This window comes from Microtus pennsylvanicus, chromosome 5 (assembly GCF_037038515.1).
Source record: "Microtus pennsylvanicus isolate mMicPen1 chromosome 5, mMicPen1.hap1, whole genome shotgun sequence".
In the NCBI taxonomy this organism is placed as follows: domain Eukaryota; kingdom Metazoa; phylum Chordata; class Mammalia; order Rodentia; family Cricetidae; genus Microtus; species Microtus pennsylvanicus.
Window position 1 is genome coordinate 111,975,365 of NC_134583.1, and position 15,962 is coordinate 111,991,326.

At 41.9% G+C, this 15,962-nt stretch overlaps 1 protein-coding gene across 8 annotated transcripts in view; it reads right to left on the minus strand.

Annotated features, from left to right (window-relative positions):
- Sgms1 (sphingomyelin synthase 1) overlaps positions 1–15,962 on the minus strand; it is a 260,799-nt gene that overhangs the window by 69,939 nt on the left and 174,898 nt on the right. The gene's annotated exons all lie outside the window — the stretch shown is intronic.

A 15,962-nucleotide genomic window follows, 5' to 3' on the forward strand; every position in this document is an offset into this window, starting at 1 on the left:
AATTTTGAAGGAGCTGGAGATATGGCTTAGTGGTTAAGTGTACTTGCCACTCTCACAGAGTTCCCAAGTTTTATTCTAAGCATCCACGTAACAGCCCACACTCACATGCATCTCCAGCTCCAAGGGATTTTACATCCTCTTTGGCTTCCATAGGCACCAAACATACATGTGCTGCCCATACATCCATGCAGACAAACACATATGCATAAAATAAATCCTTCTTTAAATGCATTCATTTGCAATATGACAGAGTTGAATAAAGATGGGTTCTGCAACTTTTCTAAGTAAATTGAAGTAAATACTTCACATCAAAACCAGGTTTGGGTTGTTATGACCAAGGAAGTTTGAGCACTACCTCTCACAGGGCCACATCCTAGCAAGCTCTTGCTGTTTAGGCTAGTACACTACTCAAAAAGCCGGCACCTATTCAGTTCTCAATCAAAGGAAAGGAGGGGAAGGGAAGAAAAAGCAGAAGGGAGGAAAAAGTAAATTTATTCATCTTTGTTTTTTCCAATAATCTGAACTTCAAAAGAGAGCATTAATTAGTACTTTCACAAAACAAATCAAGGTAAATGACATACTTAAGAGAAATTTTACCGTTCTGTAAAAGGTCCACGTGAAGCAATTAATGGACCAACATTACACCCAGGGACACACTGAGAGAGAAATATGTTTGGGAGACGCTAGCAAATAAAAATGCCTACTCAATCAATTACTATACAACAGGATACATGAGATGTGTATACAGATTGTTTATATACAATGTATGTAATTGCATGTATATTTGGAAAGCTGGGCATCAAATTATTCATTATGTCTAACCCTTTGAAGTAGACACAGATAGAGGGGAGGATTATCTATCAGAGTTCAAGGAAGGAATGAGGACATACATTGCTAAGAAAGGTCTATTGCTGGGTGGTACTTGCAGAGTTCTTTTCAAGGTTTTCATGTCTGTTTAATATAGCTGCCCATACTTTCCTATGGGAGAGGCTGAGAGGCAATGAAATTCTGGAACCAGATGATCTAGACTTCAGTCTTGGCTCTTGTATTTACTGCTTTAAGATCGGGAAAAAAATGCTCAACCACTCTGAACTACAGCAGCCTTTACTAGTGGAGGTAACAACACCGAAGCCATAAAGAGAAAGCAAACTGCATAGGAAAGATACCCCATACAGAAAAGAGCATGAATTCCAACATCTTATCAGTAAAACTACGACACGAAAGAGTAATTTCATGAGACAAAAATTAAACAGAAAATTACCAACATTGACTTACTCTACAAGTACATTCTGTATCAATGTGGAGCAAAGTAAACTGAGAAATAACAAAAGCCCTCAGATCCTACCTTATGGCCAACATTGATGCAATCAAACTCCCTATGGGTCACAGCACGGCCAGAGGGTGCCTGGGCAGGAAGCTCCCTAGAGGCACAGCTCAATGTGTTGTGACCAACTCCTAATGCGGCTGCCCAGCAACTGGGCTGCCTCATGATGACAATAATTACCATGTTTCACCTGACCAATGGTGTGAGAACTCCTGAAATGCAAATGCCGTGTTATAAACACTTATACCCAATAATTGACCTCAATGGGACTTGTAGCCTCACCTAGAAACATACAACATAAACCAGGGTCAATTATCTAACATTTGGGACAGCAATGGGGAAAACTGTCTTACTGGTCATGCTCTACTAACACAAAGCAAGTATCTACTTCACTGAAAGACAACACATTACAAACTGGCCCCAATCCCCTACCTGGTATTTTAAGAGGTCCACTTTAAACTTTGACAAGCCAGAAAAATATCCCCCCTTAATTTGCATAACATGAGAAACTATTTTGTCTTATTGGTGTGTGTGTGTGTGTGTGTGTGTGTGTGTGTGTGACTTCTGCACCATATTTTTCAGACAGTGTCTCTTCACTGAACCTGGAGCTCATCATTTTCACTCGACTGGATGGCCAACAAGCTCCCAATACCCTTTTGTTCCCACCTCCAAATGTTAGGTTACAGGTGGAGCTGGCTTTTCTACGGCACTAGGGCTCCATAATCAGGTCCTCGTGACTGCTTATCAAGCACTTTACCCACTAAGCCACTGCCGCAGCCCTACAAATGTGTAAAGAAATGAATGACACATTTGCTGTGTGATTATTTGGAGTGACAACTAGACATGCCTCACAAAAGTTCCTGCTGATTTATACATTTTACATTTGCCATGACTGATAGCAGAATTCTGTTTATAGTTGCTTCCTTTCTCCAGGGACAACTGGCTTACCACCAAGAAGGTTCTTCACCCTCAGACATGTCTTAGTATAACAAATCACAGAAATTCTTATTTCCGGGACCTCATTTTTCTAAGTAGATTCCACTGCCAGACTCATTTATCCTCCTGTGCAAAATGTCAACGACAATACACAAGTGAATTTCTGTCAGCCTTATTTAGCCAACTTGATTAATAAGTTAAAAGCTGAAGTTACAACTTGGATCAAAGCGACGCAAAACTGTTGGACATAGGAAGCTATTTGTGAACCTTCCTTTGTCAAAGACACAGTCTCAGTATCTCCATTTATCTTTTGTGTCAATATGCTATTTAGAAAAGAAAACTGCCATCACCAAATTGTAGCCAAATTGTCTGGTCAAAGGCCTATTTAACGACATCACTCACCCATGATCTCCTCAGCCTACTTCGAGATGTTTGCTTAAAAAACATCATGATCATTTTGAGTAACCATAGCTGTTCTCTGATGACCTAGTATCCAATTATTTTCTCTTCTGTGTGAATGTCACTGAAAAGTAACAGAAGTCGAAGCCTAATAGTGTCAGCTTTCAGAAAATTCGATATATTTTTTTGATTGTGGGCTTTTGTTTTAGTAAACACAAATTAATTGAGTCGATTATCTTCTGGAAACTGTGAAGAGTAAACAAAGCTATTGGCTCATCACAGGTCAAACAGAAAGAAAAAGAGGTCAGAACTCTACTAGAAATTGAGCTATTAACATTTAAGAAAATATCATTTGTCAAGCCAAGTAAGGGCTATGAATATAGATTTTTGAAAAGAATATTTTAAATCTGCTCAGGAGATGTGTAAGTAATAAAAAAACTAACCTACTATTTTCCTGCGACTTAGATTCAAGCTTAGTTTATATAAATTGCAACAACACATTGTATATTCAATTTTTATTAATTAGAATTCTTTTAAGTTTGTTCATCAAAGAAATCTGGAGAGAAATCCACTTAAGTCAGACTTTTTTTTTGTCTTAATGTGAAGTACCTTTTCTAACACTACTCACAAGAAAACAGACAAGATTATCTCACTAGCAGTCTGTAGAGTAACTGCGTGAACAAGGAGAGAATTCAGTCAACATTGGATACAAATGAACTGTTGGTGCATTCAATGTCTACATGTGTGAGATAAATAGGCTATCATTACCTGGGAGCCCACCCCAGATGTCTAGACGCTAACTGACTAGGAGTTAAGACAGCAGGAAAGGGAGACGCTGCACAATCTAGAGTGCATTTGTGAGATCCACATAGTCAACTTGGTGTCCCCAAATGAATTTCCATTAAACTTTCTAATCTTGCTCACTTTTGCCCCTGCACCTCTTGTTCTTCTGAATTCACTCAATATACCATGCTCCATAAGGCAATTATAAGCCTACATGTTCAGGATCTAGGAGAGAATCACCTACAACTTGGGATTGCACAGTCATCTCACAGATGACTACACCCTGGTGTTAATAGTCAAAGACATTCGAGGCTCACCTGCCCAGAGTGCCAAGAAACCTATAGGGGCCAATGACGAGTACTCCCTATAAACAGTTTTGGTAAACGGGATGTTACAGGTCTTTGGGACTGTGGGGCTGACTAGATCAGTGTACATACCCTGAACTATAACTATTCGGCCCCCCAAACAGCACAAAGTATGGTTACGCTTTCTCAACCAGCATCATTCTTCGATTTTTAACTTCATTCTTAAAAGGCGGTTTAATATTCCTTACACTTAAAGTAAAAGCATCAGTGCTAATGAAAGCAAAAAGCTCAAAGAAAGGCAAAATGCATGTAACATTTATTAAGTAAGACTAATTTTCCATGCTTAAAATGTGCTAATGTAAGTCAATGCAACAGAAGTAAGAATGTTCAGGGAAACGGCAAAGACGAATAAGGAAGAGAAAGAAGAAAATAAAAACACATAGTAAAGTACACCAGATTAGGGAATTAAAATCCAGGGAACAAAGAAGAGTGAAAAGATCCTAAGTCTTGACCCGATGAAGAAAAACAAAAGAAAATAGGCATTACTTCCAACTCAGCACACAGGCACAGTTAATGCCGTGGGATTTACAGGGATGGGAGGTAGAAAGATGCAACTCTGGATCACAATACTGCACCAAGTCTCAAAATAGCTATGGAAGGGTTTCAATGCTCTTACCGAAAAGGAATGATAAATATCTAAGGTGGTGAATATGTTAAAGACTACAATTTGATTACAGCAAACATACCATACGTGTATTACACTGCACTGTGAATGTCAGGAGGCAGGCAGATCTCCATGAGTTTGAAATTAGCCAGGTCAAGACAGCAAGTCCCAAGCCAGCCAGGATTATATACTAAGACCCTGTCTCAGATAAGCATCTTACAATTTTACTGTGGCTCATAAATTTGTACAATTATTAGCAGTATATCTTAAACAAAAATTAAGAATGCAAATTTGGTTTAAAATTAAAATTGGTGGCCTTTGTGGAATCCAGTTTGGTGATTTTATCTAGCAAGGTTCATATGCATTTAATCTCTGATCTAGAAATCCCACTTATAGGAATTTGAACACCAACTTTAGCAGCAAGATTTACACATAGGGCAGAATACAGCCAATCTAATACCTGAGTGAGCACACGGTCACAGTTTGGCAACTATTAAAATGTCTAGAAAGAGGCAAAGGTGAAATTAATTATTATATATTCATTTAATGAAATACAATACCATCACTACAACCAAAAGCCATGATTTCTGTGTGTGGTTAGGCAAGATCTCCAAAATATTGTAAGTATAAAAAAATTAGCTGCAGAATTAAAAATTTTAACATTTTTATTAAGAGCAAATGGTGATATGCCACTCCGTTTTAGGGGAAAAAAATCACAAATATACTAACACATTTGAATGTAACCAACACACCTCATCTATAGCTTTTGATAAGTTTATACACTAACCACAAGCATGTTTTGCTTTTATTTTTGTTATCATGGTTACCAGGATATAAGATTATGAGTAAGTATCTACTCTGTTTGATGTCATCCAACAAAATCTGGTTTAAAATATAAGCAGAAAACTTAAAGAATTTATAATCAGCCTTAATGTCTGAACCTCCCCCAGATCCATTTAAAGAGTACCTTCAGGAGGTTAAGCTAACAGAACAAGAGACGGGAGACCAGAAGTAGAGAGGAGAAAGCAATGCAGATGACAGACAACTCAGAATCAAGATTAGGGCTGAGTACGCCTAATGTTTCAAACAGAAAGTTGACTTACACATTGCACTGTGCTATGAAGCAAGAGACCACAGACACCTAGCAGCTCAACGCTGCGGTGGAGTGGGGGGGTCTTTTCACTCTTGGAAGCAGTATCATCTCAACTCATAAAGACATGCACAGAACACCGACCTCATATGAGTAAAATCAGAGCCCTGGAGTGTCGTATCAAACCCCTCTCAGAGGCAAGATTCCCCGGATGGTTCCAGAGAAACTCGAGCTTCAGCGGTGCTCTGCACCTTCACAGGCATTAAGCAAGACACGTGAAATGTCATCAGGCCATGTGACACTTGATAAAAGCTGCTCCAAATGCCTCCCATGGCTTAGGAGGCAAACAAGAAGAAAGAAATCTAACCTTCAATCAGCCTTTAGCATTGAGCCACTACATGGACAAGCCAGGAATAAACTTAGAAGTTCAAGAAAGCATGAAACAAGTGCCAGGCTGAACAAAAGAAACCCCGAATCCTGAGAAAAGGAGATTTGTCCTCCCCACGCCCCATCAGTTACTCATCTATTGCCTCTCCGTTCTTGACTGACGTAACTGACAAACTCTGACCTGGGACTTACAGGTATCTTGTTCATTTGCAGGCTGCATAATGCTGGTTTGGGTTTTGTGGGTAGACAGAACAGCAGATACTGCAGAGCAAGGAGCTGCACTTCCTGGTTCTGGGGCCCTCCAACAGTGATGGAGCAAGATACCCCCTGGGTGACAGTTCCTTCTGAACACCTTTCCTTGGCCCGTCTAAAGAAAATTTTTCAGAAAATTCTGGAAGGCAGGTTGGCAGCAAGCTCTACTGGCAGGGAACTGTGTTGCCTTCTTGGCCATGCAGTGTGCCAGGGCCACATCCTCTGTAATGAGCTCAAAGCTCAGCTGTGGGGGGAGGGCTGGCGGGGAATATAATCTCTTCCTTTGGACACTCCTTTTTGAGTCCCTGGAGTGGTGGCTGTTCCCTATATTGGCTACGCTTGGGTTCTGTTTACATAAACCTACAAGGTCCATTTCATATTTAAACCATGGTAATCTCTGTGTTCTTTAAAGGCTGGACTCTCCTGGTTGAATCTTCTTCCCCCAACAGTTTAGCCATACAGAGAAAACTCCACTCAGAAAAGAGACTCCCTTATTTAGACAGGGGACGGCACAGTGCTGGCTAACAGTACGTTCCTACTCTACACACAGCTTAGTCGAGTGACCTTGTTAAGTTTTTATGAGAATGAGTATGAGCACAGTGACAGTTTGGGAACGACGGAAATGGCAGGGAACTGTGAGAATCCAAACCTAGTACTCTCAGCAGAGAGGTGTCACAGCTATGCTTGCTTGTTTCTCTTCCGTCTTCAATTCAGGGGGGACCACTCCCTGCTTATGCCCTATGCAGACAGCCCATCCCTCCTGACTCTTTTTCCCTTGGAGTCTTACAGACCTGCGGGATTTTCACAGAGTGCATCTCCGTGAGTGCCAGTCTTGCTCAAGTTACATAGGGCATTTGCTTTAATGGTTCTCCTTTAGGAAGCACATACTGTTCTATCTCTGACTTTCACATGGGCAGAGAGTAAATACATCTGAGTCCTGCTTCTGCTGAGACGTCTGCTCCTTAGAGCAAGTGCTCAGGAGTTAAGGAGCTTCCTCTCTTGGGCTCCTGGACTGAAAATTACCTAGCTGCTCAACAATCTGGAAACAGCACATAGGTACCTGAGAGGCAGGAGGATTGCCATGAGTTCAAAGCCAGTCTGGACTACACTGCACTGCGCAGGCCAGCCTAGTATATGCAATAAGAAAGACTCTGTTTCAAAGAGACAATAAACATACAGAAATCACAATGAACAGAAGTGAAGAGCATCTCAGTACAGCAGTGGGAATTTAGGACTTACATGTGCTTTAAGTGTTACAGCCCTGAGAACCAAAACACTCTAGATAGTGGATCCAAACTATCCTCCTGAGAACCAAACTAAAGCATTTTTCATAAACTTCGAAGAATGTTTAGCAATACAAAACCACACAAAAAATTTGCATTTTTTTAATCATGCTGCTTTGATGAGGGATTTCTGTAGCTATCTGGTAGTCTGTACAGTTTAAACGAGAAGTGACAGGCCTGCTCACTGGCCTGGGAATCCCTACGACAGCAGTTAACTCATTTTCTTTACTCATGCATGTGTCACTCACAGAGCGGGGTCCTACGTTTCCTGGGTGAGTAAGCATGCCGTGGTACTCACTTGGTAACAGTCTTAGTATATTCATCGCGTTCCCATGTTGAGACTAGGATAGGAAAGGGAATCCTGGGGTAGACGAGTAACCCCCTCTGAAGCCAGCTGGTTTTACCGGGAAAATCTCCTCAGATTCACCACAGTTCATAGAGGGGCTCAAAACTTTTGGGCCGAGTACATTAAACGTAGCACTAAAGTAAAAATGCCAACTGAATACTCTACTGTAAGAAACACAAACTACAATGTAGGACTCGATAGCTCCTGCTCACTGGGAAGAACAACAAATACCAATCATGAGCATGCGCAGCTGGAGTGGAACAGCAACTCATGCTTGAGCTGCCCTGCACCACTAGACATGGTGCCCTATCGGTTAAGACACACTCTACAGTGTTCAGGGACAGCAGCAAGCCCACATTCCTCATAAATGCAAAGAAATCTATCTTTATACTCTGAGGCTAGACAATCTAGACCTTGGGAGCTTGACAGCAGATACGCAGAAGTTTATGCCAAGGCCTTTGCACATGTGTATGCAGCTTACAAACACTTGCAGCAGCATGTGGTAATTCCCAGTCCACACCCAAGAAAACAAAGACAAGGAATGGATCTAACATGAAGTCACCCAATACCCATCAGGTCTCAAAAACTACAATCATTGGTGCCATTTAAACTCATAATTTCTACAAAATTTCCAAGCAATTTACAGATTCAACACAATGCCCAGCAAATTCCCAGCAAAATTCTTCACAGACCTCAAAAGAACGGTACTCAACTTCATATAAAAAAAAAAAAAGCAAAAAACCCAGGATCACCAAAACAATCCTGTACAATAAAAAGAACTTCTGGAGGCATCACAATCCCTGACTTCAAACTCTACTACAGAGCTACAGTACTGAAAACAGCCTGGTATTGGCATAAGAACAAACAGGAGGACCAATGGAACTGAATAGAAGACCCAGATATCAATCCACACATCTTCAAACACCTGATTTTTGACAAAGAAGCAAAAAATATCAAATGGAAAAAAGAAAGCATATTTAACAAGTGGTGCTGGCATAACTGGATATCAACATGTAGAAGAATGAAAATAGACCCATAGCTATCACCATGCACAAAACTCAAGTCCAAATGGATCAAAGACCTCAACATAAAGCCAGCTACACTGAACCTTATAGGAGAGAAAGTGGGAAATACACTTGAACACATTGGCACTGGAGACCACTTCCTAAATATAACCCCATCAGCATAGACACTGAGAGAAACAATTAATAAATGGGACCTCCTGAAACTGAAAAGCATCTGTAAAGCAAAGGACATGTCAACAAGACAAAACAACAGCCTACAGAATGGGAAAAGATCTTCATTAACCCCACAACAGACAGAGGTCTGATCTCCAAAATTCAAAGAACTCAAGAAATTGGTCATCAAAAGAACACATAATCCAATAAAAAAAAAAATGGAGTACAGACCTAAACAGAGAACTCTCAACAGAGGAATCTAAAATGGCTGAAAGACACTTAAGGAAATGTTCAACATCCTTAGCCATCAGAAAAATGCAAATCAAAACAACTCTGAGGTTCCATCTTACACCTGTAAGAATGGCCAAGATCAAAAACACTGATGACAATTTATGCTAAAGAGGTTGTGGGGGAAAGGGAACACTTCTGCATTGCTGGTGGGAATGCAAGATGGTACAAACCCTTTGGATGTCAGTGTGGCGATTTCTCAGAAAATTAGGAAACAACCTTCCTCAAGACCCAGCAATACCACTTTTGGGTATATATCCAAAGGATGCTCAATCATGCCACAAGGACATTTGCTCAACCATGTTCATAGCAGCCTTGTTTGTCATAGTCAGAACCTGGAAACAACTTAAATGTCCCTCGACCGAAGAATAGATAAGAAAAACATGGTACATTTACACAATGAAGTACTACACAGCAGAAAAAAAAAATAATGACATCTTGAATTTTGCAGGAAAATAGATGGAGCTAGAAAACATTATTTTGAGTGAGGTAACCCAGACACAGAAAGACAATTATCACATGCACTCACTCATATGTGGTTTTTAAACATAAAGCAAAGAAAACCAGCCTACAAACCACAATCCCAGAGAACCTAGACAACAATGAGAACCCTAAAAGAGACGTACATAGATCTAATCTACCTGGGAAGTAGAAAAAGACAAGATCTCCTGAGTAAATTGGGAGCATGGGGACCTTAGGGGAGGGCTGAAGAGAGGGGAACAGAGAAAAATGTAGAGCTCAATAAAAATCAATTAAAAAGAAACTCATAATTTTCTTAGTCTTTAAGTTTATTTTCTTGGAGATTAGGGGGAAAAAAACAGATTTCACACTTCTTAACCACAGAAACTGCTGGTTTGTCAGCAGAAAAATCTCCAGATTCAAAGCTACCTTCTTGTGAGATCTAGGCTAAACTCACTAAACCCTTGGCTTATGGTTCTGCAAGAAAAATTCCATGAGAGTAAGGGTTTGGTTGTATTTGTTTGCCAATACCAATAACCCAGCAACTTCCAGGCATCATGAGCCTGTTAGAGGTAGAAGGCCACCTCCCATTTCTGCTCTATCAGGAGAACCAGGTAAGCCTGAAGGTTAACTTAACCAAGGGCTCCCTCAACTCACAATGCTTACTTAGTCTGCATAATCACTTTCTTAGCTGTGCGCTCTGAAGTCCAAGCCATTCCATTATGCATGCCACTCACACCAAGGTTGCTGTGATTCTAGCTTGTCCCCATTCATGGGGAGAATGGGAATTCTAATTCTGCTGCTGGCAGGAGAGGGTGCTCACACTGGCCACCTTGACAGGCTCAAGTCCTGTACTTCTGAGAGGGTTACACAAAAAGAGACCTTCAGAGGAACAACTGTTTCCAACAGTTAATAAAGCACCCTCCTACAACACAGAACTCTTCAGTAATGGAAGAATTAACAAACTACAAAACATGTAGACAGCAAGTGGATTTGAACACTGGAATCTCTCATCTGCCTTCTGCCACACAAAAATCATACTTATCTTAAGGGAAGAAACGCGCATGACAAATATTCTTGTCAGGGAGCTGCATGATGCTGCAGAACAGACTGTGCGGCTTGACACAAAAAGAAGGGGCCAAGAACAGTGGTCACGTGATACCTCTACACTAGGGTGATGACGCTGGTGCCTTTGGACCTACCCTGGCTGGGTGTGCTGTTTACAACTTAAGACACAGGGAAATACATGAAGAAACCATACTAAGAATAGAGCAGTAGTTAATGGGTCATTCTAGTAGGAACATGGATGATATTAGTGCTGAGAGCAAAGTAAATTACGGCAGCGCAGCCTACAAAGTTTCAGCGGAGAAGAATATTAGTAAACGGCCTAGACTTCTTGCGCTATTTAACAAAGAACATGCCTGCTTTTTGTCCTTGTCTTAAAATTTTGCTGAAGGCTAAATTGAAGAGTTTCAGATTAATGGCATTGTCAGAGAAGATTTCAAGACAGCCTAGCATTGACTATATCATGTGGTCACTAACTGGAGAGCAGAGATCCAAGTATAGGTTTACCTTAGGGATGGGGCAACTGCTATTGGACCATACCACCAATGACAAAAATAAAAATACCTGCAGGTTTTAGAACAGACTCAGTCTCAAAGGCTCTCTCATAAACACATTCTTCCAGCTAGCTAGTGACAATACCCAAGCAAAAACAGCTATTCCAATTTCACAAACACAACAAGTACTCAACTGGTAAGCCAAGATTTCTCAACCCTGTGCTACTGACAGTCTGACGGGGAAGTCCTTGTTGGGGGACTATCCAGGTGCCTGCAAGCAAGCTGGATAGCAGCATGCCTGGCTCCACCCATCCCTAGTCATGACAATAAAACTATGTCCAGACATTACCTTATGTCCTCTAGAGAGTAAACCTGCTCTTTGAGGAGAACCAGAGTCAGCTGACAGAACTGCACACAGAAAATCTACACTAAATTTAGATACTAGCAGGAACTAGCTCCCCTACAACCTCGTTCAGTATATATTCCTCTTCAAACCAAGCTATAGCTCCCCATGGGAAGGCACATGTCACACCAGAGGGCACATACAGAATCTGGTGTCAGCTATCTGCATCCTTTTATTAAACAAGTTATATGCCAGCTTCTCTATAATGAACATGTCCAGTGTCCTCCAACCACTTCCCAAGTGATTACATACCCTCTCCAAAATTTCATTGCATACAAAGGATATAGGTCTAAACACAAACTCAGTTCAGACAACCTCCTGCCTCAAGTGGTACCACAAAAGCAGAAAAAAAAATCCACAGCGACAACAATAACTAAGGGTAAGACATGAAGTTCATTATTGCTCTGAAACACTTCTCATGAATTAACTACTTTAATCCTTCAATGTCTTCAACTGTCTATGAGGTCAGTATTGTGGGATATTTGTACACTGAGTGAAGATATAATGTGCCGATTGGTTTAATAAAAGCTGAACGGCCAATAGCTAGGCAAGAGGTATAGGCGGGACTTCCTGGCAGAGAGGAAGTAGGAGATGCACACAGGAGACATCAGCAAGATTGGAGAGAGTCAGACATACAGAATGGAAGAACGGTACAAAACCACATGGTAAAACATAGATTTAAAAAGCAGGTTAATTTAAGTTATAAGAACTAGTTGGGAACAAGTCTAAGCTAAAGGCCAAGATTTCATAATTAATAATAAGTCTCCATGTCATTATTTACGAGCTGGTGGTCCAAAGAAAGATCCGACTGCCAAAGTATTCTTCTCTTTCTGTTTTGTGATTAAGGAAACAGAAGCCCAACCAGTTCCAATAAAATCACACAAGACCTGACTCCTGAGTCCCAGGTTCTTTACTGTTTTTTGTAGTCAATCCAAGAGCCATGGGAATCACATCTTCTAGGGACTCCACCTGGTAACCTGAGATCCATGGGTTTATCCAGGTGCGTTGCTCAAGACTACTTACGTCTGACATCACTGTTCTTCCGACCTGCCTTCTTTGGGTATAAGACAAGCTTATGTATCCATAGCGCTGTCCAACCACATTTTTTTTTGATAGAGAACCCACAGAACACTTCAAATCTCATATTGAAGCTGGTATACCATATGTATGCCAGCGTCCTGAAATTCCTGCCCAACGCCTCCATTAAAAAAAGACGTGAGGTTAATGAACACAAATGATCTTTAGCAGGCATATGCCAGACACAGAGATACTGAGGGCCACACTATGTAGCCCAGGCTTGTCTTGAGCTCCAGATCTTCTTGCTTCTGCTTTCCACAGGGTAACATTACAGACATGTGCTACTACTCCCCACCCTCATCCCGTGATTTCTGTGAGAGCATCATCCATCTTTTAAAAAAGCACATTTTGCAATTCTCTTTGACAACAGAACACCCTCTGATTCTGAAGCCTTTGGAACTGACCGTCTACCTGCTTTTAAAAATCTCATTTCTGGAATACTTTCCTGTGAGATTTCTAAGATTCCTCCTAAGTGGTTCGTCCACCAGACTGGCACATTCTGTTGCATGCTCTCTTACTTTGTTTTTTTCCACAGGCCAGGAAGGGAACCCAGGCTCTCCTGGGTACTTTGCAAATGCTCTGTCATTGTGCTACACCCCTAAGCCCTGATATGCTCTTTCAACATCCTCAAGCATGCGCACTACTTCAAATAGCCAGGATGCGGAGATCTGAGGAGGTGGCCAAGGCATTCTTGGTTTGCAAGGTGAGTGGGAGGTCCACGTAAGGCAGATGGACCTGAAGAGGTGGGTAAGCCGGAATAGGTGCCTCTGGTCTTCCAAGAAGGTGGCACCGTTTTCTTGCAACATGGTGTGCTTACAGATGGCCACCACTGGAGCGACACATTGCACTTTTCCCTCCTTCTAACAGGTTAAAATGTAGCCCCTCTCAAGTCCTTTACCTCATTATTCTTTTTTGAGTTCATTTTTATTATTTTTAATTACGTGAATAGGAGGCAGGAGGGCAGGTGTCCACAGGGGCCAAGGGCACCAGCTCTCCCTGGGGCTATAGTCACAGGTGGCTGTGCTGCCTGGCACGGATGCCGGAAACTGAACTCAGGTGCTCCGTAAGAACCCCACGTGCCCTCCGTCACTGCGATGGCTAGAGGCATCTCGCTCGCCCCTAGCTCACCCTTTTGAAAAGGCAAGTTTAACAGCACACTAAGTGCCCAGCCTAACTTGAAAACTATTTCCCCACAGCACATCAGACACAGCCCGTATGTACAGTCACTAGGATCCTGTGCCTGGTATCACACTCGGAGAAAACCAGTGTGCTCCTTCTGAGGAGTGGGAAGGACACAGTCAGAACTAAAGAGCTTCAGGAAGAAAAGTCAACAAAGATTGGTCGCCCTGAGGCAGCCACATGTATCAACCCACCCATCAAGAAGAGTGCAGGGCTTGCTCAGTTAATATTTGAAAACCTCAAGCTTCCTGAGTAAATATATTATTCTGTGAACTTTGAGACTTGGGCACGGGGCACCGAAGACCTTTAAAATCACTTGGAAATCTGCTTCAAACCAAGACTCTCCTCAGTATAACTTCACATAGGGAAAACTGGCGCTGTTTGACAGCTATTAGAGCCACAGGGAAAACAGCAAATGTCTGACGCTAACTCCCAACAAAGAAAGCAACTGACTGTGAAATAGGAAACAGGTTATACCAAGTCTTGAACTACGCAGCAGCAGCCGGGGTAATACACTTCCCTCTTAGCTACGTCAGTGGGAGGAAGGGGATGCACCGCCTCAGTTGCAGACAAAAGGACACCCTTAGATGTTCAGCTTTGTAACAACTGCATGTGAATGCAGTTAGGTTTTAGACATTTTAAAGTTAGCAGGCTCTTCTCCCACTCTCTCACCACAGGAGGGGGCCTTCCAACTGCCCAGCAGTGCCCTGAGGCGACTTTTCTCTGGAGGTCAGAGGTTGTTAGCCAAGCTTTCCAAGCGGTTACCTTTCACCCAGACATTGGATCAACCTAAGGCAATGCAGCTGGCGTAACTATTAGCCCAGGAGCTTCCAATGGGTGCTGGACATTCAGCAGGGAACTAACCTCTCCAATTACCAACAAAACGTAATTGAATTATTCCATTTCTAAGTGCTTTCTTTCTAGAGTTTTCTTTATGGACCTAAGAAAGGTCAGTTGCAGAGAATTTTACTCCGCTCTCTCTCTCTCCATCTACTGCGAGCGTCAGTCTACAGCTTCATAAATGCAGAAGAGCAAGGATAATGTTCCTAGCTTAATGCACATTCTTAACCATAGATCAGTTTTGAAATGTCCCTGGTACTGCCTATGCCATCAGAACAACAAGTGCCCGCCTTTCTGGTACACACTCATTCTACTTACGATAGCATCTAGGTTGTACTGTGCATTTCCTTAGCAACCAAAAGCTATTGTCCCAGGCCTCTACCTTCCCAAGCTATGGCAAGAAAGTCGGTAAACTGGGGATTGAGAGGTTTAGTTCCACGAGAAGTCCTGGACTGAATGACTGCCACCAAGGAATAAAATAAAAATCGGCTTGTACAATACAAACAAATCTGCTGGCCAAACAGATTTTTAAAAAGCTTAAAAAAAAAAAACCCACAAGACAAAAAATTAGCGATTTAGTTTACCTGGTAAAATGCTTACGTAGCATGGGGGCAGACCTTGGGCTGTATCCCCAGCAACACGCGCACATGCACACGCACACACACTCAACCAGGTTAAAGTAGAATAAAAATTTGTTCCCATCATGAAAACTGAGCTCAGAATCCTGTTGGGGACAACCCAAGTTAAAACACACAGCAAAAGAAAAACAGGGAGGAAAAAAAATTGGCAACCCTCATGCATTTCTCGGTTAGTTTCACAAGAGCAATCACCTTGAAGCACTAAACAGAGGCAGAAGTCTGCAGAGTAAACAGCCTCTCTGGAAAACACAGACAACACGTGCTCCCTCCTGGCACCTGGTACAGGGCTCGCTCCCCAGTTCCTCCAACACTGGCTGAAGGTCTTTCTTTGGTAGAGGTGAGCAGAGGAAGCCTGTAATCCTTAAAACTCAGTAGCCAAGCTGTAACTACAATCTCACTTCTCAAAGAACTACTCTAGGAAACTCTGACAATCCCAAACTGAAACTGTGTCGCTTGTGTATTATATACTTGGAACCACATCGGCTAGCATCACACAGGATTTGGTGCATTTGTTGATTCGCCCTACCTACCCGGGGCCACAGTTCCAGCCACTGCACTACTACTAGGTATAC